Source organism: Ptychodera flava (genome assembly GCF_041260155.1).
Source record: "Ptychodera flava strain L36383 chromosome 3 unlocalized genomic scaffold, AS_Pfla_20210202 Scaffold_25__1_contigs__length_14229661_pilon, whole genome shotgun sequence".
Taxonomy (NCBI): Eukaryota; Metazoa; Hemichordata; class Enteropneusta; family Ptychoderidae; genus Ptychodera; species Ptychodera flava.
The window spans coordinates 10,624,265-10,647,345 of record NW_027248279.1 but is presented as its reverse complement, the minus strand read 5'-3'; the positions used below and the strand labels follow the sequence as shown (position 1 = coordinate 10,647,345).

The following is a 23,081-nucleotide window of genomic DNA, read 5'->3' as shown; positions in this document are numbered from 1 at the left end:
GAGACTTGAAAGTATCAGGAATTTTGGAATTGTAGCATATGACTATAATCAAATAATATTTAATATTATATAGGGCTCAGCCCTTGGTGTCGCGCCAGGGGTTATTAAAGATTGGCAATGTTATTTGTATTGATTCATGATAAACTGTAATTGTTACTTCATAAACGTTTATATGACAACTATGCCCAGTTTCCCTCTGATGAAAGCAGTTCACGTACGTACACGACGTCAAACCCTGCAGCAGGGCAGGTATAGATTTTCTGTAGCGTGTAAAAATTTTGGACAAAAATTGGCAATTTTTACAATGATAACAGCCTATTGCGTTAAACAAGGGGCGTATTATGCAATCATTATCATTGCAATGGTAACCGCACTGCCCACCTTCCACTTGCAAGCTGAAAACTATAGCGTTCCGTCTAAAAACTGGCAATTTTTGAATCTAATTATTGACACAGGGGGCGCTCTTCTATAATTCAATCCCAGCATTCTTTGCGTATGCCCCCGTTCATATGCACGACAGTTTTCTCCCTTTATCTATAGTAACGATATTTTGTATCAGCGACAAGGTGCATAATAACATTTACTGGCTAATAAAAGAGGTATATTTTATAAATGGCATGTTATATAATAGTAATTTGTTTCGTTTTTGTTTATTTACGAGTACTCAAAAAAAAAACATGGCGGCGCCCATGAAAGAAGGGTACACTTCCGGTTACTCGCATAGTATATTATGAATAAGCCGCCGGCGCGACTATTAACGATATTTTGTATCAGCGACAAGGTGCATAATAGCGAGCGCAGCGAGAGCGGCCGAAGGCCCGCTCGCGAAGCGAGCATTCAGACTAATGCGTGTACAAGAAATTTAGAATGGAATCTCTATATACCTACGAGTTTGAAAAGAGAGCACAGTTCCATGGAGGCGGCCATTTTGAATACTTTTACACGGATTGCAGTGTTCGAAATAATCGGTGGCAATGGTGGCATTTGCCACCAAAAACTGTCAATCTGCCACCAAAATTTTTTCTGGTGGTATTTTTCTGCCACTAATTTTGGGTCATCATATCATCGATCCTACGGCTGGAATGAAGGAACACTGAATGAACACGCGTTGTCTGACGGCGGAAAACTCATTAGCAAAAAAAACCCAAACTAATTGCGACATTTTGGCATGAATGAAAACATAGCGTGAATCCAAACTTGTGATTGGCTAATCTCCATATCGATGACAGCAGCTTTTGTACACTTGACATGTTGTTGCCCTCTGTGATAGCCGCATATGCAGTCATACGGCACAAGATAAAAGCATGTTGTGACATTTTGAAAACAAAGCCAAACTGCAGCCTGCATGAATTAAATAATAATAAATACTTGCAATTCATTAGCCAGTACAGGGCTCAAAAATTCCTATCGCCCGACGCCCGTGGCTAGTGAATTTGCGTTCGGGCAAGTAAAATCAATATGCTTCCCGTCCGGCGGGCAAGTGCACCAGCGGTTGAATTAACTAAGCTCTGGACAATTCAAGCTTGAAAACGTATTTCATTAGGTCTGTGCACGCCTACAATCATTGTAAGTCCTTCAACTCTCAGAAGTTTTTTTTCTGAAAACCCTTGAGAATCCGCCCGACATCGCAAAATGATCGTTCTTGCTGTTGTAAAACACAAAAAGTCGTAAAAATAGAGTTTTGCGACATGTTCTCTCCGACGACACGGAGTGAACTCACTGTTTTGTATGTGTGCCGTAAAAGGGTATGCTCTTGACAGTGGGAGCCGTTCTCTTCGTGTATGAGTCGTATGACAGTCGATCGGCTTCACGCGATAGTGTTATTGCACCATGTGCTTGGTAAATGGATGTAAACTTATTCGAAGCCATGGATCTCGGCAATGCTTACTGTTCAACGTAAATCAACCCCCAGTTGAAAAGTACAAGTTCACATCATAGTCGAAACGGGCTCAGTCGACCAAGGAGGCCACATAAGTCTTATTGCAGCTACGTATTGCGTGAGTTGCAGACAGTTTCAAATTACGTGACCTTGGTTGTTAGGGATCGGCTCTCACTTAGAGAAAACAAATCTGCACTGAATAGTAACGAAAACGAAACTTGAATCTGCTCTCTTGACGAATACATTTATCAAAATAAAACTTTGAAGCCTGCTGTGCTCGGTGAGCAAACATGTAAGCAGGTAAAAGGTTGCAGATGTACCAGTACATGTGCGTATGCATTGGCAGATAAACACTAGCAGAGCAGTTGTTTGTGATCTCAGCTTGATAATAAAGTGCAGCAGCTAGCCATGCACATTGTAAATCACACAATCTTATTAATCTTATGCAAACATTTTAATTTGGATTAGGTTGTGGAAAAATTCCAAATTCAAAGATGTTTTCTAGATGGCCAAATCTATAGAAAGGACTAAAGTATTCTCACATTTCTTCTGCGACATTTCAGATTTGGTAATATTCCTTCATTTGAACAAGATATAGTTCATGTTTGAATCTGTTTTTTCACTCTTTGAATTCATTGCATATGGCCAAACTCTTGCTCTCTGTTACAAATTACTGGTACAGTTATTAGAAATTTAGGGCAAGTAATTTTTCCTCTCGGGCAAGTAAAAATGAAATTCACGTGTCCAACGGTTAGTAAGTTTGAAAAAATTTTTTTTGAGGCCTGCAGTATGAGTTGACTTTTTGTGACGTGGACTCACCATATTTTCAAGAATTTATAAATTAGAATGAGTATGTGGCAATGACAAAATGTTGTATTATACCGATCACATGGTGTGTTAAACTGCCACCAGATTTTTCATAATTGCCACCTGATTTTATATCCGGTGGCAAACTTTTGCCACAAGAAAAAAAAAGTATTTCTATCCCTGGATTGCGTGAAATTAAAGATATCATCTACCACAAAAACTACTCGACAATGTGTATTGCCGACAAAAGAATCTCTCTGTTCCAAAGAAAGTGTGATATTTGTTTCAAAATGACTATTTTCGATCACTTTTGAAGCCCGGATCGGTCATCACTAGGCGCCGCCATTTTGAAAACAGCCTACTCTCGCGAGAACGAACGGTCAACTCACGCGAGAATTAAAAATAGTGTGCTGAGAGCTAGCTACCGACGGGAATATCAAGTACGTGTTTTACATTAGACTGCCTCTGTTCCCGCCCCTGTTTAATATAATAAACTGATTGGAATCATATATTTACCAGTTTTAAATAATTTTCGTTAGTGAACTTGGCATTTCCGAGTTAAATTGCTATAAATGTTATTCTAGAAAACAATTGACAACAATTCAACCTCAACGAGTCAATGGCTAAGTTATGAATCATGCATCAAACACAGAAATTAGCATGCTATTGCCTGAAAACATCAATGACGATATACTACGCTGCGCTCGCTCTCAGGTCAGACCTGTTACATATTAACATTTACTGGCTAATAAAGAATTATATTTTATAAAAGGCATGTTATATAATGGTAATTTGTTTCGTATTTGTTTATTTACGAGTACTCAAAAAAAAAACATGGCGGCGCCCATGAAAGAAGGGTACACTTCCGGTTACTCGCATGAATAAGCGCATGCGTAGTCAGTAAGCCGCTGGCGCGACTATTAAAGAAAAAAGATGGGGTCACCATGCTTGATTTTCTAAATTTTCACATTCTCATCATAAAATAACACAAAGTAAAACTTTGAACCGAAAGACTGTAATTTCAATGAAAAAATGTTCTTCTAAATGGAATTATTTATTTTTTACCAAATTTGCATTTATTACACCCAAAATTTTAAAGATTAATCTCTGAAATTTTGGTGAAATAATGGCAAATTTTGGTATTTATGTATTTATTTTATGGAATGTTTTAGCCTTAAACTTAAAGTTTTGGCAATACACCCATCTCATGTTCCATATACCATCCTGGATTGCTGGGTCAAAGGTCACTTTGGGAAAATAAAAGTCATAGAAAAAAGTTGGCTATTGACATGTGGGACTCTTTCTGCCAAACTTTACATGATTTTAGCAAACTTAAATAACTAATGCTTCTCAGAATGTTTTACTCAGCCATTGGCATGATAGAATGAACAAAGTTGCAGGAGATTTTTTTGTAGTGTGGACTCTGCCCGGGAGATTGTGTGGCATCAACGATCGAATGCAGGTACAGCCATCTATCTTGTCGTACAGTGCATGCAATGAGCAGATGAAATCCAATTCATCTATTTTCGTTTGCCTTTGTTGGCATTTTATACGTTCGCTTTGGAAAGTCATTTAACAGTGTCATGTCAGTTACTAGCTGGAAACTATCTACCACGGTATACTTATGGAATAAAGACTCTTGAAGTTGAACTGGGGCTTACTGACCATGGTCTCCTTGACCTTCAACAAAATGACCTTTGACCTAACTTGGTTGTTACAAAGGCAAAGACAAGCAAAACGGAAAGTGAAAGTATAGCCATTTACTCTTTATTTTGTTAAGCTACTGAACTGTCAAACATATCAAACGTGTAATTTTTGAATTTGACAGCTATGGCAACATGTGTTTGTATGAGTGGGAGGTATCATCAGATGAAAAGTTTTTATAATAACTACTGAGCCTGTATATGATGGGATTAAATGAACCACTTGATAAACTGTCATTGATATGAATTCACACAATTTCTTAAAGACTTGCCTATTTTTCAATACCTAGCAATGTATAATTAATTTTGTGTGTGAGCTGAAGGTGTAGATACAGAGTTGAATTGATCTAAGATAGCAGTGTATACACCCATCTTCAAATTTCCTGGAGAGGGTTTAATATTTTTTTATACCTCTCAACCATTTCTTACAGGATTTAGGAAAGATCTTAGCCTTTTTGATTCACTTTATCATCTCTACAGGGACTTTGTCTAGAACCTGTTTGCAAGGGATATGGTCTTCAATTTAACCGATGTTGGCCACTGTCTTTTGCAGGGAATTGTCAACAGTGGAATGAAATGTATTAACTGATAGAACAAAGTCAAACTTTCTTTCTACTTTCAGATCAGATGGTATCACTATCACCAGGCTTACTTAGTCTGGTAAGCCAGAAGTGAAGGTGACTCTGCCTGAGAAAGTTAGCAAAGATTTTCGTACTTACAGTGAGAATGTCAGGGAGCTTTTAGGGTGCCAATAACTTTTCCAAGTAGACAAATCAATACGATGTAAGGAAGGCAAAAATGGCAAATCTGGAAACTTGAATATGTCCATGAAGCACAGAAATATCACCAAGACAAAGAAAATTAACATAATGTCTTTTGACAACAGTCACACTGTTACATCGGTCACTGGATTTCATTCACCACACCTTTACACTGGTAAGCCAGTGGTGACAATTCAAAACCAATTTCAAACGGAGATCAACTAAATGATGCTGTTATGCAAGCAGCACAGAAGTCACCAACTGAACAGTTTCCAAAATAGCTGCCTTCAAGTCAACTTTATTAAGTGAATGTTTATTTCTTTCAATAGGTAACAGGAGAGATGTCCTATACTGTTCTGTTCAAAGCATAACTGTATCAACAATGGACTATTAGAGGGGATACTGTCAATTATTATGACAGTTTTAATCACACTATATCCAAGTCATTTTTGTGCCAGGTTTGTTCATTCTTACAGATTCCAGGCAAGTCTGTCAGGGTTAACCACATTCCAGTACAGTATTAACCAGAGAGAGGTACCAACATGGTACAGGTTTGATGGACTCTGTCTTTTGCAGGGAATTTTCAACAGTGGAATGAAATGTATTAACTGATTGAACAATGTCAAACTTTCTTTCTACTTGAAGATCAGATGGTATCACTATCACAAGGCTTACTTAGTCTGGTAAGCCAGAAGTGAAGGTGACTCTGCCTGAGAAAGCTAGCAAAGATTTGTGTACTGACAGTGAGAATGTGAGGGAGCTTTTAGGGTGCCAATAACTGTACTTTTCCATGTAGACAAATCAATACGATGTAAGGAAGGCAAAAATGGCAAATCTGGAAACTTAAAATAAGTCCATGAAGCACAGAAATATCACCAAGACAAAGAAAATTAACATAATGTCTTTTGACTACAGTCACACTGTTACATCGGTCACTGGAGTTCATTCACCAGAACTGAGTAAGAATACACTGGAAAAATTCAGTGGTGACAATTCAAAACCAATTTCAAACGGTGATCAACGAAATGATACTGTTATGCAAGCAGCACAGATATCACCAGCTAAAGATATTTCCCAAAATAGCTGGCTTCAACTGAAGTCAGTTTTTCTAAGTGAATATTTCTTTCAATAGGTAACAGGAGAGATGTCCTATATACTGTCCTGGTCAAAGGGTAACTGTATCAACTATAGACTTTGAGATGGATACTGTCAGTTATTATAACAGTTTTAATCACACTATACCTAAGTCATCTTTGTGCCAGGCTTGTTCATTCTCACAGGTTCAAGGCAATTAAGTCTGTCAGGGTTAACCACATTCCAGTCCAGTATAACAAGAGTGTGGTACAGATTGTGGCTTGTTTGAAATATTGCTTTCACAGTCTCTCTTTCAGAAACATCCATTTTCACTGTTTTATCATAAACTGATGAGGAAGTACCTACATGATTGTTTTGGAAATAAAACCAAACATATTTTGACCCATTTCCAAAATTTAGATCCACAAATAGACAAAGGAAACCTGAGGTAATTCAATAATAATGTTTATTGTATTTGCAGACAACCTGAAGAGAAAAAGATAATTACACAATATGATGGATGCAAGGAATGGTATGCAGACTGTGTAGATATCCCGGAAGATGTTTTCCAATATGAAGATGCCAAGTGGAGCGGCAGAGTTTGCAATTCATGAACAACATTCATTGAATTTCACTTTTATCTGTTGGGGAAAAATATACTCATATCCATGCAGAAATATTCTGGGAAAAATATACTCATATCCATGCAGAAATATTCTGTCTGAGGTATGGCTTTTATCTAAATTGTAAATAGCAAACACACAACCACACACTATATTATATATATATATATATATATATATATATATATATATATATATATATATATATATAAAACACAAAATTACTTCAAGCACACTTGTTACTCAAGTTTCATGCATCCCCTCTCTGCATATACTCATATCCATGCAGAAATATTCTGTCTGAGGTATGGCTCTTATTTAAATTGTAAATAGCAAACACACAACCACACTTCATATACGGTATATATATTGAAGGACTTTTTTTGCACTTTCAAAAGGAAAGGCATGATGTCAGAAGTTATTGCTAATGTTTAATCCTACGTTTAAAGTGAGGAAAAATGATTTCAAAAGTGGTTTAATTTCCGGATACAGTTTTGTAGTATCAAGGTCAATGGCTTAGCTACGCCATGAAGGTAGCACAACACAAAGCTAACATCACTTGATTAGGGTCAAAGGTTACAGTGTTGGCTTTCCGAGTTCATTGAGACTTTTGGATATTTCTGTCTGGCTCATACTGATTCTACTCTTTCAATGTAGAGATCTTGAATCTTAATTTATACATTCACTTTTAAGCAGCAAAGTGCTCAATGACAAAATCTAGGATTTTTATTGCTAAATCTGATTTTGTCTGTACATTTCAGTGTATATTTCAGTGCATAGAAAGTGATGCTACCCACAATGCTCCTTGATTTGTGCAGACTGAGATCACGTTTTGACCTGAAGCAAATTTCTCTTGTACATAAACAATTCTTTCACGTCTTAAGGCATTGCTTTCATGACAATGCTTTCTAACTTTTCACGTTGGTTATCGAGGTCAATCCCTTTTCCACTATGGAGATAATATTATCTGCTGATATTTCTGACTGCCACACACAATAATTTCAGTTGAACTTTGGGAGTAATACACCAGTCAAATAGAATGTATGTTGGTTAGAAAATTCTTGTCATATTGCTTAACATGAGAGGTACCGGTACTGTGACTGTATAAGTCACAATATGTTTTCTGTGTTAGCGCTGGGTTTGGACAGCTGTTAGCCACTGTGGCGAATAGTTTCAAATTTTATTAGCCACAGACGAATTTTATTAGCCACACACTTTTACGAAAACAAAGCTTTCTATAATGCTATAATCTCCAATGTCGGTTGCATGCACAAGAATAAACTATCAACACATCAACCTTGTATCCAATTGTCTTCATTTTAACAGTGGAAATTGCTTGATTCTGGACCCCAATGTAGCCCTGCGTACGATGTTTTCCGCTAAAGCTAATCGCCCCGCTCACCACAAAGCGAGTGAGCGGGGCGATTAGCTGTAGCGGAACACACAGCATCGTACGCAGGGCTAGACCCCGATGCAAATCGACAGCAGCACGCAACGTTGAGACCACGATTAAAATCAAAGTCTATGTTAAAATGAACTGCAACACGGAAGGTTGGGACCGCGATGCAAATCAACAGCATGACAGCAACACTGAACGTTCGGACTGCGATTAAAATAGAAGTTTGGTTACACGTAATTACGTTCCATCAGTAGACCTTTGTCACGTCATACAAGACGTCGCGTAAATGTGGCACTAGACGTTCGGAACGTCATCAAACGACACTTCCCCATGTAGTCTTAATTACGTGTAGTAATTTTTAGATTTTCTTGGTGATTTGCGGGAATTTAGACAGGAAATCTCGTTAAGTACTAATATGAGTATCATTGTAAATTAGCAAACATCTTTGATATCAGAAAATTCCGTAGAGTTCACCTGCACCATGGTCTATTTTTTACATCCATGCCTGCACAAAGACGTACGTGCTATGATTTCCTGACATAAATGAAATGTTGTCCAATTCAACCTTTTACCTGAGCTGTCACAAAAATTTCCGTAAACCTCATAAATAACTGTATTACAGACAATCGGTAAATTTAATGCGAGGATACAACGAGCTTGAATAGTCCTCGCGTAGAGAAATTAATTGTTTCTTAAAACTTAGACGAATTTCGTATGTTTCTGAAAAAACAATACGGCAAAATCAACCAAAAAAATCACAACTGAGCATGGATACGCGTACGCCACTGTGTGCCTTCAGACGTACACGTAATTAGATTATGACCTCTCTAATGAACAACAACACGGAACGTCGAGACCGCGATGCAAATCGACAACAACACGGAATGCGTCGCTGGGATAGCGATTTTAATGAACATCAATAGCCTGAATATGGGACCATGAGGACCGCGATACAAATCGACCACCATTAAAATAAGACCTCGATTAAAACGCGCAACAAGGAACGTCTAGACCACGATGCAAATAAATTTCAACACCGAACTTTGTGACCACGATTAAAATGCGTGTGTCTGCTGTAGCAAAAGTTTCAATTCTCGCGAGTGTTCGCTTTGCTTGCTGTACACTAGACAAAATGACGTCAAATTTATCGCGAGACTAGGGCTCGATTGCGTCTGCCTGCATTTTCAATTCTCGCGATAGTCATTTATGTGCATGCTGTACACTATACAAATTGACGTCAAATCTCTCGCGAGACTTGGCTCGACTGCAATTGCGTACGTCGGAGAGAACAATACGGAAATAGATATAGTTTTTTCCGCGAATCGCCGAAAGAGAAGCGCAGATCAACAAAAGACTAAAAAACCCCACGTTTTTGCTTATTTTGCGGAATTTTTTCAACAAAAATCACTTTCGCCACTGTGGCGAATTAGAATCGATTTTTCTTCGCCACTGCTGATTTCAATTCGCATTTGCGAACGTGGCGAATGGGCAGCGCGAACACAGGTTTTCACTTCACATGGAAACATAGTACGGTGCATGGCAGCCTAGGTGTTAAAGAATGAAGAATTGGTCAGAATCAGTAAACTAAAGTGTCAGTAAACTAAAGTGTATTTTGCAATGTAAATGAAAACAGGAGACTAAATTGCATGTTTCAACACCCGTTTCACCTAATCTTGCAAACATAGCTGTGAAGAATATCATACATTTATTTCAAATTTTACATGCTATGATTAGCTTTGTCCAAACCAGTGATTCAAATTTTTAATTTTTCTTTGATATTATTCTATTTTCATTTCAGTCACATATATCTTCAAGATCTTAAATCTCAGATATAAGTGCCCTGCATTTTCCAATCAAATCTTTACCTTCACAATATCAAGATAGCTTGGTTACAATAATAATTTTTGTATGTATTAACGATGGAAATTCAATTTTACAAAACAGTGGGCATGAATGTTAAAACAGATATTCATTTCATAGAGTACTGATCTCAGATGTACTCTTGCTCTACCAGGCTGAAATGTGTGTTCTGAATTCTTTTTCAGCTGTTACTGAACCATGTCAGATAAGAAAGAAGTCTTTACTGTTAAAAAGAAAGACACAGGAATAAGTTTTAGAGTGGAAATATTTCTTGAGCGACATAAAATTAAAATTCAAGAAGAAAAAGAGTTCAGGTATGTTATTTATGCGCATATACACATATGATATAAATAGTCTTATCCCACGATCCTTCACTTCACCTACCAGACTTCACTGACACTGAACATGAATTTTGAATCCATCAATTGCATGTCTATACCCATAAGATTGATTTTAAAGATTTATTTTATGCCGGTAAACCAACTAAATCTGTAGTTATAGACCTTTTAATGCTTTTATTTTTGGCTTATGTAATGTCATAGTGATGTCTGTCTGTATGTCTGTCTGTTTACATGATATCTCCAGAATTGCTGATCAATCTGAATAAAATCTGGTGCACACATTGTGCCGTTCACACACAGGCCATTAAAATGCCTCTGAAAAGGCTCTCGTCCAAATTGGCATAAAAAGTTACGTGTGGACGCTCCCGAGTGGTTCAGAAACGTTTCGACTGAGACGGTTTAGACTGCCTGACCTAAGCCGGCGTAGGAATTAACTCTATCAACAACTCACCGTGTGGATGGACTGAGCTGCTTCAGGGGTGTATCACAGTGTTTGTACCACATTAAACAACAACCAAATTCAATCTCCTTTCATTATTGCTGCCAAGTCAGTGCAGAGTCTGTCATAATCAATTGGTGTAGGTGTTGCACACATTGCTTAATCCTGTAAATCTTCAGTATTCTCATCATGTAGTCAGCATTCTCTGTTGTTTTAAATGTGTTAGTGTCATGACTAAAGTTAGTACTGGACAGAACCCAAGTATTAGTAGTTGTTAATGCTCACATTGCTTAATCCTGTAAATCTTCAGTATTCTCATCATGTAGTCAGCATTCTGTGTTGTTTAAATCATGTGTTAGTGTCATGACAAAAGTTAGTACTGGACAGAACCTGCTGAAAGTATTTAGTAGTTGTCATGTGTAGGGTTTCAGTCATGAATTTAGGAACATCTAAATGTCAAGATTTTGAGACATAATGATTTTGTTTCATGAATATGATATATCTGAGGATCATAACAAAGAGCAATCCACCAGACAAGGTCAAGGAATTAAAACTTCATGATGACAGTGACAAAATACACACAATTAGAGTAAATTTGCTGTAATAGACTTAATAAATCCATAGCTGTACATTTAATATATCTTGCCTTTCAGAAAGAATTTAAACATGATTTAAATACTTGTACATTAATATACTTTACACAGAATGAACTATGTAAAATTACATTGCATCTTTCTGCTACAAAGCCACTACTCTACATTTTCAGCCTCTATAAAAAATTCTCACAAACTTTAAAGAGACCAATTATGCATCTACGTTTAAGTAATTTTTACAGTCTACTGTTTCTAATTCCTCACTCTATCTAGCTGATACTTGGTGATACTATTTCAGATAGCTTTCCATAAACAGTGGAAGAGCTCAGCTGAAGAGAATTGTGAACACAGGAAAGGTATTGTCATGTTTTTGTAAAAAAAGTGAAAAATGGCTGTATACAGCATGTACATAGTGCTGTGAACACAGGTCTGTATGCAGTGTGTACAGTGCTGTGAACACAGGTCTGTATGCAGTGTGTACAGTGCTGTGAACACAGGTCTGTATGCAGTGTGTACAGTGCTGTGAACACAGGTCTGTATGCAGTGTGTACTGTGCTGTGAGCATACCCTTACGAAAATAGTCTGTAGATATTGTATTGAACTCTGATATTCTATAGAAATTCTGTATATTTTATGGAAATCTGATGGAAATATGCTTCTGTTGAAATTCAATTGAAAATTTTCAATACAATTCTGTAGAAAAATTTAAATGTTATAGAATTTTAATGTGTATAGAAACTTAAATTCTATTGAAGTTTGCTGATAATTTTCTGTAGAAAATCTGCAGAAATTAAACATATTTTTTATGGAATTTTTCGGTTCCATAGCTTTTGTGGAAATTTTTTTTCTGTTTTTTTTCCCACAGTTTACACTGTTTCAGACTTAAGTTCATGTTTTTGCATGTTGGCATGAGCTTTGATAAGAACTCAGTGACATATATATAGCTGGTTTCAATATGGAAAAGGTAGTGACATTTACCTATGGAGAGTTCTAAGCACATTCTCGTGTACCCTTTAATTCTGAAAAGCTATTTTCATTTACACACACATCCCAGGAAAATGTATATAGTTTCAATTGTACCATTCCTTTTACCATTGCTTTTGTACATTTCATGACTGTACACAGACCAACCAGACTCTCTTTGTTTGATCCTAAGTCAAGTGAGCTGACCTGTGCCTTTGCTTTGTTATGCAAATAGTTTCCTGCCTTTACAATGGGCTGATTACATAATAGTGTAGCCACGCATTATTCATTTGAACTTGAGGCAGTCCACAGTGCACATGGCTCTTATGAAAAGTACTAAAGTTCAACTCCAAATTGCATGGAACATTAGGATCCAAGGTCCATTAGCAAGATTCTAACAGTGTTATGGAGAAGGGAGCTCACTAATATGTCACAACTGTAAGGATCCACATTGCAGCATCAACTGAAATTACGTGAGTTAAGATACACAACACTTTAATTATGCACTTGGCTGAGGTCAAAACTGCTAGACTGGAGAGTAGGCCTTGCATTCATATGTGTAGGTTGCTTTATGTTTTGTAGTCCCTGTATGTTTCATCAAGTTTTGATCGATTGTTAATCATAATTCTTTTAGAAATAAACTACATGTTTATAATTTACTTGCTGACTGATTTTTTGTGAGTTTTGCAGTAATTCATTGCATTGGTATCTATGGCAATATCATAAGGTGGTATTCCTTACTTAGTAAAAGTTTAACACATATTGTTGTCATACCTTCTAAGAGATTGAACTCGTATAAGACAAACAAACTTCTGTAAAGAGTGCAAAAATTAAATATAGTTCTACAGAAATTCTACATAAAAATTCTGTAGAATGTGGTAGAAATTCAATATAGTGCTACAGATACTCTGTAGAACGTGTATTGAATTTACATAGAAATTCTGTAAATTCTACAGAAATGATACAGAAAGTCTGTTGAATTTCTACAGAAAAAGGGGGCCAAAACTCCATTAAACTCCGTTAATTTCCATAAAGGTTCAGTAGAATTTCTGTAGAAATTCTGTGTCACTTTAATTGAATTTTGTCATCAAATTCGATAGAATTTCTACAGAAAATTTTCATAAGGGATGTGGTCTGTATGCAGTGTGTACAGTGCTGTGAACACAGGTCTGTATGCAGTGTGTACAGTGCTCTGAACACAGGTCTGTATGCAGTGTGTACAGTGCTGTGAACACATCCAGGTCTGTCTGCAGTGTGTGAGTGCTGTGAACACAGGTCTGTCTGCAGTGTGTACAGTGCTGTGAACACAGGTCTGTATGCAGGTGTACAGTGCTGTGAACACAGGTCTGTATACAGTGTGTACAGTGCTGTGAACACAGGTCTGTGTACAGTGTGTACAGTGCTGTGAACACAGGTCTGTATACAGTGTGTACAGTGCTGTGAACACAGGTCTGTATGCAGTGTGTACAGTGCTGTGAACACAGGTTTGTGTACAGTGTGTACAGTGCTGTGAACACAGGTCTGTATGCAGTGTGTACAGTGCTGTGAACACAGGTCTGTATGCAGTGTGTACAGTGCTGTGAACACAGGTCTGTATGCAGTGTGTACAGTGCTGTGAACACAGGTCTGTATGCAGTGTGTACAGTGCTGTGAACACAGGTCTGTATGCAGTGTGTACAGTGCTGTGAACACAGGTCTGTATGCAGTGTGTACAGTGCTGTGAACGCAGGTCTGTATGCAGTGTGTACTACTGCAGTGCTGTGAACACAGGTCTGTATGTAGTGTGTACAGTGCTGTGAACACAGGTCTGTATACAGTGTGTACAGTGCTGTGAACACAGGTCTGTATGCAGTGTGTACAGTGCTGTGAACACAATGGTCTGTATGCAGTGTGTACAGTGCTGTGAACACAGGTATATGCAGTGTGTACAGTGCTGTGAACACAGGTCTGTATGCAGTGTGTAGAGTGCTGTGAACACAGGTCTGTGTACAGTGTGTGCGGTGTGAACACAGGTCTGTATGCAGTGTGTACAGTGCTGTGAACACAATGGTCTGTATGCAGTGTGTACAGTGCTGTGAACACAGGTCTGTATGCAGTGTGTACAGTGCTGTAAACACAGGTCTGTATACAGTGTGTACAGTGCTGTGAACACAGGTCTGTATGCAGTGTGTACAGTGCTGTGAACACAATGGTCTGTATGCAGTGTGTACAGTGCTGTGAACACAGGTATATGCAGTGTGTACAGTGCTGTGAACACAGGTCTGTATGCAGTGTGTACAGTGCTGTGAACACAGGTCTGTATGCAGTGTGTACTGTGCTGTGAACACAGGTCTGTATGCAGTGTGTACAGTGCTGTGAACACAGGTCTGTATGCAGTGTGTACATGCTGTGAACACAGGTCTGTATGCAGTGTGTACAGTGCTGTGAACACAGGTCTGTATGCAGTGTGTACAGTGCTGTGAACACAGGTCTGTATGCAGTGTGTACTGTGCTGTGAGCATATGTGGTCTGTATGCAGTGTGTACAGTGCTGTGAACACAGGTCTGTATGCAGTGTGTACAGTGCTCTGAACACAGGTCTGTATGCAGTGTGTACAGTGCTGTGAACACATCCAGGTCTGTCTGCAGTGTGTGAGTGCTGTGAACACAGGTCTGTCTGCAGTGTGTACAGTGCTGTGAACACAGGTCTGTATGCAGGTGTACAGTGCTGTGAACACAGGTCTGTATACAGTGTGTACAGTGCTGTGAACACAGGTCTGTGTACAGTGTGTACAGTGCTGTGAACACAGGTCTGTGTACAGTGTGTACAGTGCTGTGAACACAGGTCTGTATGCAGTGTGTACAGTGCTGTGAACACAGGTCTGTATGCAGTGTGTACAGTGCTGTGAACACAGGTCTGTATGCAGTGTGTACAGTGCTGTGAACACAGGTCTGTATGCAGTGTGTACAGTGCTGTGAACACAGGTCTGTATGCAGTGTGTACAGTGCTGTGAACACAGGTCTGTATGCAGTGTGTACAGTGCTGTGGACACAGGTCTGTATGCAGTGTGTACAGTGCTGTGAACACAGGTCTGTATGCAGTGTGTACAGTGCTCTGAACACAGGTCTGTATGCAGTGTGTACAGTGCTGTGAACACATCCAGGTCTGTCTGCAGTGTGTGAGTGCTGTGAACACAGGTCTGTCTGCAGTGTGTACAGTGCTGTGAACACAGGTCTGTATGCAGGTGTACAGTGCTGTGAACACAGGTCTGTATACAGTGTGTACAGTGCTGTGAACACAGGTCTGTGTACAGTGTGTACAGTGCTGTGAACACAGGTCTGTGTACAGTGTGTACAGTGCTGTGAACACAGGTCTGTATGCAGTGTGTACAGTGCTGTGAACACAGGTTTGTGTACAGTGTGTACAGTGCTGTGAACACAGGTCTGTATGCAGTGTGTACAGTGCTGTGAACACAGGTCTGTATGCAGTGTGTACAGTGCTGTGAACACAGGTCTGTATGCAGTGTGTACAGTGCTGTGAACACAGGTCTGTATGCAGTGTGTACAGTGCTGTGAACACAGGTCTGTATGCAGTGTGTACAGTGCTGTGGAACACAGGTCTGTATGCAGTGTGTACAGTGCTGTGAACGCAGGTGTGTATGCAGTGTGTACTACTGCAGTGCTGTGAACACAGGTCTGTATGCAGTGTGTACAGTGCTGTGAACACAGGTCTGTATACAGTGTGTACAGTGCTGTGAACACAGGTCTGTATGCAGTGTGTACAGTGCTGTGAACACAATGGTCTGTATGCAGTGTGTACAGTGCTGTGAACACAGGTATATGCAGTGTGTACAGTGCTGTGAACACAGGTCTGTATGCAGTGTGTAGAGTGCTGTGAACACAGGTCTGTGTACAGTGTGTGCGGTGTGAACACAGGTCTGTATGCAGTGTGTACAGTGCTGTGAACACAATGGTCTGTATGCAGTGTGTACAGTGCTGTGAACACAGGTCTGTATGCAGTGTGTACAGTGCTGTGAACACAGGTCTGTATACAGTGTGTACAGTGCTGTGAACACAGGTCTGTATGCAGTGTGTACAGTGCTGTGAACACAATGGTCTGTATGCAGTGTGTACAGTGCTGTGAACACAGGTATATGCAGTGTGTACAGTGCTGTGAACACAGGTCTGTATACAGTGTGTACAGTGCTGTGAACACAGGTCTGTATACAGTGTGTACTGTGCTGTGAACACAGGTCTGTGCAGTGTGTACATATGTGCTGTGAACACAGGTCTGTATGCAGCGTGTACAGTCCTGTGAACACAGGTCTGTATGCAGTGTGTACTGTGCTGTGAACACAGGTCTGTATGCAGTGTGTACAGTGCTGTGAACACAGGTCTGTATGCAGTGTGTACAGTGCTGTGAGCACAGGGTCTGTATGCAGTGTGTACAGTCCTGTGAACACAGGTCTGTATGCAGTGTGTGCAGCGCTTTGAACACAGGTCTGTATACAGTGTGTACAGTGCTGTGAACACATCCAGGTCTGTCTGCAGTGTGTGAGTGCTGTGAACACAGGTCTGTCTGCAGTGTGTACTGTGCTGTGAACACAGGTCTGTATGCAGTGTACAGTGCTGTGAACACAGGTCTGTATGCAGTGTGTACAGTGCTGTGAACACAGGTCTGTGCAGTGTGTACATGTGCTGTGAACACAGGTCTGTGTACAGTGTGTACAGTGCTGTGAACACAGGTCTTGTACAGTGTGTACAGTGCTGTGAACACAGGTCTGTATGCAGTGTGTACAGTGCTGTGAACACAGGTCTGTATGCAGTGTGTACAGTGCTGTGAACACAGGTCTGTATGCAGTGTGTACAGTGCTGTGAACACAGGTCTGTATGCAGTGTGTACAGTGCTGTGGACACAGGTCTGTATGCAGTGTGTACAGTGCTGTGAACGCAGGTGTGTATGCAGTGTGTACTACTGCAGTGCTGTGAACACAGGTCTGTATGCAGTGTGTACAGTGCTGTGAACACAGGTCTGTATACAGTGTGTACAGTGCTGTGAACACAGGTCTGTATGCAGTGTGTACAGTGCTGTGAACACAGGTCTGTATGCAGTGTGTACAGTGCTGTGAACACAGGTATATGCAGTGTGTACAGTGCTGTGAACACAGGTCTGTATGCAGTGTGTAGAGTGCTGTGAACACAGGTCTGTGTACAGTGTGTGCGGTGTGAACACAGGTCTGTATGCAGTGTGTACAGTGCTGTGAACACAATGGTCTGTATGCAGTGTGTACAGTGCTGTGAACACAGGTCTGTATGCAGTGTGTACAGTGCTGTGAACACAGGTCTGTATACAGTGTGTACAGTGCTGTGAACACAGGTCTGTATGCAGTGTGTACAGTGCTGTGAACACAGGTCTGTATGCAGTGTGTACAGTGCTGTGAACACAGGTCTATGCAGTGTGTACAGTGCTGTGAACACAGGTCTGTATGCAGTGTGTACAGTGCTGTGAACACAGGTCTGTATGCAGTGTGTACAGTGCTGTGAACACAGGTCTGTATGCAGTGTGTACAGTGCTGTGAACACAGGTCTGTATGCAGTGTGTACAGTGCTGTGAACACAGGTCTGTATGCAGTGTGTACAGTGCTGTGAACACAGGTCTGTATGCAGTGTGTACAGTGCTGTGAACACAGGTCTGTATGCAGTGTGTACAGTGCTGTGAACACAGGGTCTGTATGCAGTGTGTACAGTGCTGTGAACACAGGTCTGTATGCAGTGTGTACAGTGCTGTGAACACAGGTCTGTATGCAGTGTGTACAGTGCTGTGAACACAGGTCTGTATGCAGTGTGTACAGTGCTGTGAACACAGGTCTGTCTGCAGTGTGTGAGTGCTGTGAACACAGGTCTGTATGCAGTGTGTACAGTGCTGTGAAACACAGGTCTGTATGCAGGTGTACAGTGCTGTGAACACAGGTCTGTATACAGTGTGTACAGTGCTGTGAACACAGGTCTGTGTACAGTGTGTACAGTGCTGTGAACACAGGTCTGTATACAGTGTGTACAGTGCTGTGAACACAGGTCTGTATGCAGTGTGTACAGTGCTGTGAACACAGGTCTGTATGCAGTGTGTACAGTGCTGTGAACACAGGTCTGTATGCAGTGTGTACAGTGCTGTGAACACAGGTCTGTATGCAGTGTGTACAGTGCTGTGAACACAGGTCTGTATGCAGTGTGTACAGTGCTGTGAACACAGGTCTGTATGCAGTGTGTACAGTGCTGTGGACACAGGTCTGTATGCAGTGTGTACAGTGCTGTGGACGCAGTGTGTATGCAGTGTGTACTACAGTGCTGTGAACACAGGTCTGTATGCAGTGTGTACAGTGCTGTGAACACAGGTCTGTATACAGTGTGTACAGTGCTGTGAACACAGGTCTGTATGCAGTGTGTACAGTGCTGTGAACACAATGGTCTGTATGCAGTGTGTACAGTGCTGTGAACACAGGTATATGCAGTGTGTACAGTGCTGTGAACACAGGTCTGTATGCAGTGTGTAGAGTGCTGTGAACACAGGTCTGTGTACAGTGTGTGCGGTGTGAACACAGGTCTGTATGCAGTGTGTACAGTGCTGTGAACACATGGTCTGTATGCAGTGTGTACAGTGCTGTGAACACAGGTCTGTATGCAGTGTGTACAGTGCTGTGAACACAGGTCTGTATGCAGTGTGTACAGTGCTGTGAACACAGGTCTGTATGCAGTGTGTACAGTGCTGTGAACACAATGGTCTGTATGCAGTGTGTACAGTGCTGTGAACACAGGTATATGCAGTGTGTACAGTGCTGTGAACACAGGTCTGTATGCAGTGTGTACAGTGCTGTGAACACAGGTCTGTATGCAGTGTGTACAGTGCTGTGAACACAGGTCTGTATGCAGTGTGTACAGTGCTGTGAACACAGGTCTGTATGCAGTGTGTACAGTGCTGTGAACACAGGTCTGTATGCAGTGTGTACAGTGCTGTGAACACAGGTCTGTATGCAGTGTGACAGTGCTGTGAACACAGGTCTGTATGCAGTATGTACATGCAGTGCTGTGAACACAGATCTGTATGCAGTGTGTACAGTCAGTGCTGTGAACACAGGTCTGTATGCAGTGTGTACAGTGCTGTGAACACAGGTCTGCAGGTATGCAGTGTGTACAGTGCTGTGAACACAGGTCTGTGTGTACAGTGCTGTGAACAAAGGTCTGTATGCAGTGTGTACAGTGCTGTGAACACAGGTCTGTATGCAGTGTGTACAGTGCTGTGAGCACAGGTCTGTGTATCAGTGTGTACAGTGCTGTGAACAAAGGTCTGTATGCAGTGTGTACAGTGCTGTGAACACAGGTCTGTATGCATTGTGTACAGTGCTGTGAACACAGGTTTGTGTACAGTGTGTACAGTGCTGTGAACACAGGTCTGTATGCAGTGTGTACAGTGCTGTGAACACAGGTCTGTATGCAGTGTGTACAGTGCTGTGAACACAGGTCTGTATGCAGTGTGTACAGTGCTGTAAACACAGGTCTGTATGCAGTGTGTACAGTGCTGTGAACACAGGTCTGTATACAGTGTGTACAGTGCTGTGAACACAGGTCTGTATACAGTGTGTACAGTGCTGTGAACACAGGTCTGTGTGTACAGTGCTGTGAACACAGGTCTGTATGCAGTGTGTACAGTGCTGTGAACACAGGTCTGTATGCAGTGTGTACAGTGCTGTGAACACAGGTCTGTATACAGTGTGTACAGTGCTGTGAACACAGGTCTGTATGCAGTGTGTACAGTGCTGTGAACACAGGTCTGTATGCAGTGTGTACAGTGCTGTGAACACAAGCAGTACAGTGTGTACAGTGCTGTGAACACAGGTCTGTATGCAGTGTGTACAGTGATGTGAACACAGGTCTGTATGCAGGGTGTACAGTGTTGTGAACACAGGTCTGTATGCAGCAGTGCTGTGAACACAGGTCTGTATGCAGTGTGTACAGTTTTGTGAACACAGGTCTGTATGCAGTGTGTACAGTGCTGTGAACACAGGTCTGTATGCAGTGTGTACAGTGCTGTGAACACAGGTCTGTATGCAGTGTGTACAGTGCTGTGAGCACTGGTCTGTATGCAGTGTGTACAGTGCTGTGAACACAGGTCTGTATGCAGTGTGTACTGTGCTGTGAACACAGGTCTGTATGCAGTGTGTAAAGCGCTGTGAACACAGGTCTTTATGCAGTGTGTACAGTGCTGTCAACACAGGTCTGTATGCAGTGTGTACAGTGCTGTCAACACAGGTCTGTATGCAGTGTGTACAGTGCTGTGAACACAGGTCTGTATGCAGTGTGTACAGTGCTGCGAACACAGGTCTGTATGCAGTGTGTACAGTGCTGTGAACACAGGTCTGTATACAGTGTGTACAGTGCTGTGAACACAGGTCTGTATGCAGTGTGTACAGTGCTGTAAATATAGGTCTGTATACAGTGTGTACAGTGCTGTGAACAAGGTCTGTACATTAAAGATACTATGATATGACGACATTATTGAAAGTCATTTAACATTTTTACTTCAGCCAATTCCTAATTTGCATAATTAATGAGAACATTTCAGTCAATTCTTACTTTGCATATTTTAATGAACTTTCCTGATGGGGGATATATACTTGGATTCAGAATTAACTGTGGTGAATATTATTCATTATGTTGATCATAACACTTTCAATGAAGTTGCAAACATCTGGCAAAGGTTCAAATTTGCACATAAATGCAATATATAATGAAACAGGTGAGCATTTTCAGTTCATATCGTGGTTATCTATGTTTTCAAAAAGTGAACTGACTGTTTAGTCCTTGTTCACTGATTTCCAATGAGGGATCAAATTCAGTACAATATTAGTGACTAGCACTAGTAAAAGCATTTGGTCTTTTATCACATTCAATATTTGTCAGTTACAAGTCATTTCATGTCAAGGAATGCATACACATTCTGCACTTTGACCATTTTGACACCAAACTGAGATTGCTGCAAACCTGCTGTTGTCTGTGGCAGTGAGGGGACTATGAACAGTGCCCCCAGTGGTGAAATACATATAATATTTTATTTTTCTGTAATAGATCCATGGCCATTCTATTTCCTGGTGGTTCTATGTACTGTTAACAGAAATCATTTCATTCCACCAATCATCAATCATTTAATAATGCATTGAATCTGTACAGCAAAGACAATAGAGGACTATGCAGCCATAATATGAATGAAGAATTGGTCAGAATCAATAAAAATACACTTTAACGTCTTAATGGTTAGTTTTTTCTTTTCCATTGAAGGACACGACCCTGTGAAGTGCAATGTTCATCAAAACAGGAGGTCAAACTATACTTCCTTGCCAGTTTCACTAATTTTGCAAACATAGCTATGGACTAAGTAACATTTAAAATTTTACATTGACTTCATTTTATTTTCGTTTTAGTTACACATATAACTACCAATATCATTACTCTAAGAAAGTGCCTCATACTTTCCTGATTAATTTTTACCCACAATTGCCTTGCTACTTTAACTATAATTGATAATTAATTAGTAGTTTCACACATTGCCTTAAAGAGATGTCTTTTTCACTGAATCCAAAAGCTTCTTTACTGAAATTTTTGTTTGGATGTACAATGAAAATCAGAGATTTCAAAATATTGAAAATGATTGTTGAGAGAGAAAGATATTCATTTACTCAGATATGTCTATTGCCTCATTACACAACACCATATTGTACTTGTAAACATTTTCAACTTTCAACATTATGTTTTACTTTTTTCAGTTCATCACCAACTTGTCATGGGGAGAGAAAGTTTTCCACTTTATAGCAAATCAGATGAAGTTCTAATTTGAAAACTGAAAGGTAAGCAAAAAGTATTCAACTCACTGTGCCTAATGATAATTAGGGGAGAGACTTGAAATTTTTGATCATATAGACTGGGGACTTGAAAATTTTTGAGGGTATTGAGGGGGATCTGAAAAAAAAGGAAGATTTCAATTGCGATTCCTCCAGCCCTAAATCCCCCACTAACCTTTTTTGAACGCAGCCTTACAAGGCTATAGGTGACTGGTAATTTGTTATTATTTACAGAAACTTAGGAGTCAAGAAATATAGTGCCATTCTCAAATTAAGGTAAAGGGCGACGAATTCGGACGCGCACACGCTTCAGAACGTTTCTGCGCAGATTTAACTCCAGCCTGCCGCAAATGGGTTATTTTGTAGCGCATGTATTTAACAACACTTGAAGTTGTTGAAATTGCGCTTTTACCTAATTTTTTGACCCAGTGTCTTAGAATTACATGTGACCTATAACCTTGTCATATTTTGACTCCATAGGAAGCTGGTTTTTATTCAATATGAGCGAAAAAGTAACAAATCTCTCCCATGAATATGGCGCAAATTACCCATTCACTGGAGATATTGTAAAAAGTAGCGTGGTGACACCTTTTATTAAAAGTGTAAACTAAATGGTACTATGTAAGGAGTTTATTCGCCAAGTTTGGTCAAAACGACACCATTCAAAGCGACAGGAAGAAAGTTCAAAATTATGTAGTGATATAATTTCGATATCGTCATTTTGTAATCGATACTTATGTTAAAATTTCTTCACAAACATCATGAAAACTA

General features: G+C 40.2%; 1 long non-coding RNA gene across 2 annotated transcripts in view; it reads left to right on the top strand.

The window, feature by feature from the left end:
• LOC139125262 (uncharacterized) overlaps nucleotides 1-23,081 on the top strand; it is a 213,079-nt gene that overhangs the window by 5,023 nt on the left and 184,975 nt on the right. For both annotated transcript variants that reach the window (XR_011550172.1, XR_011550173.1), the window contains exons 3-5: nucleotides 6,706-6,950; nucleotides 10,292-10,420; nucleotides 22,236-22,316. This is a non-coding gene — a long non-coding RNA (uncharacterized lncRNA). The remainder of the gene's footprint in view (nucleotides 1-6,705; nucleotides 6,951-10,291; nucleotides 10,421-22,235; nucleotides 22,317-23,081) is intronic.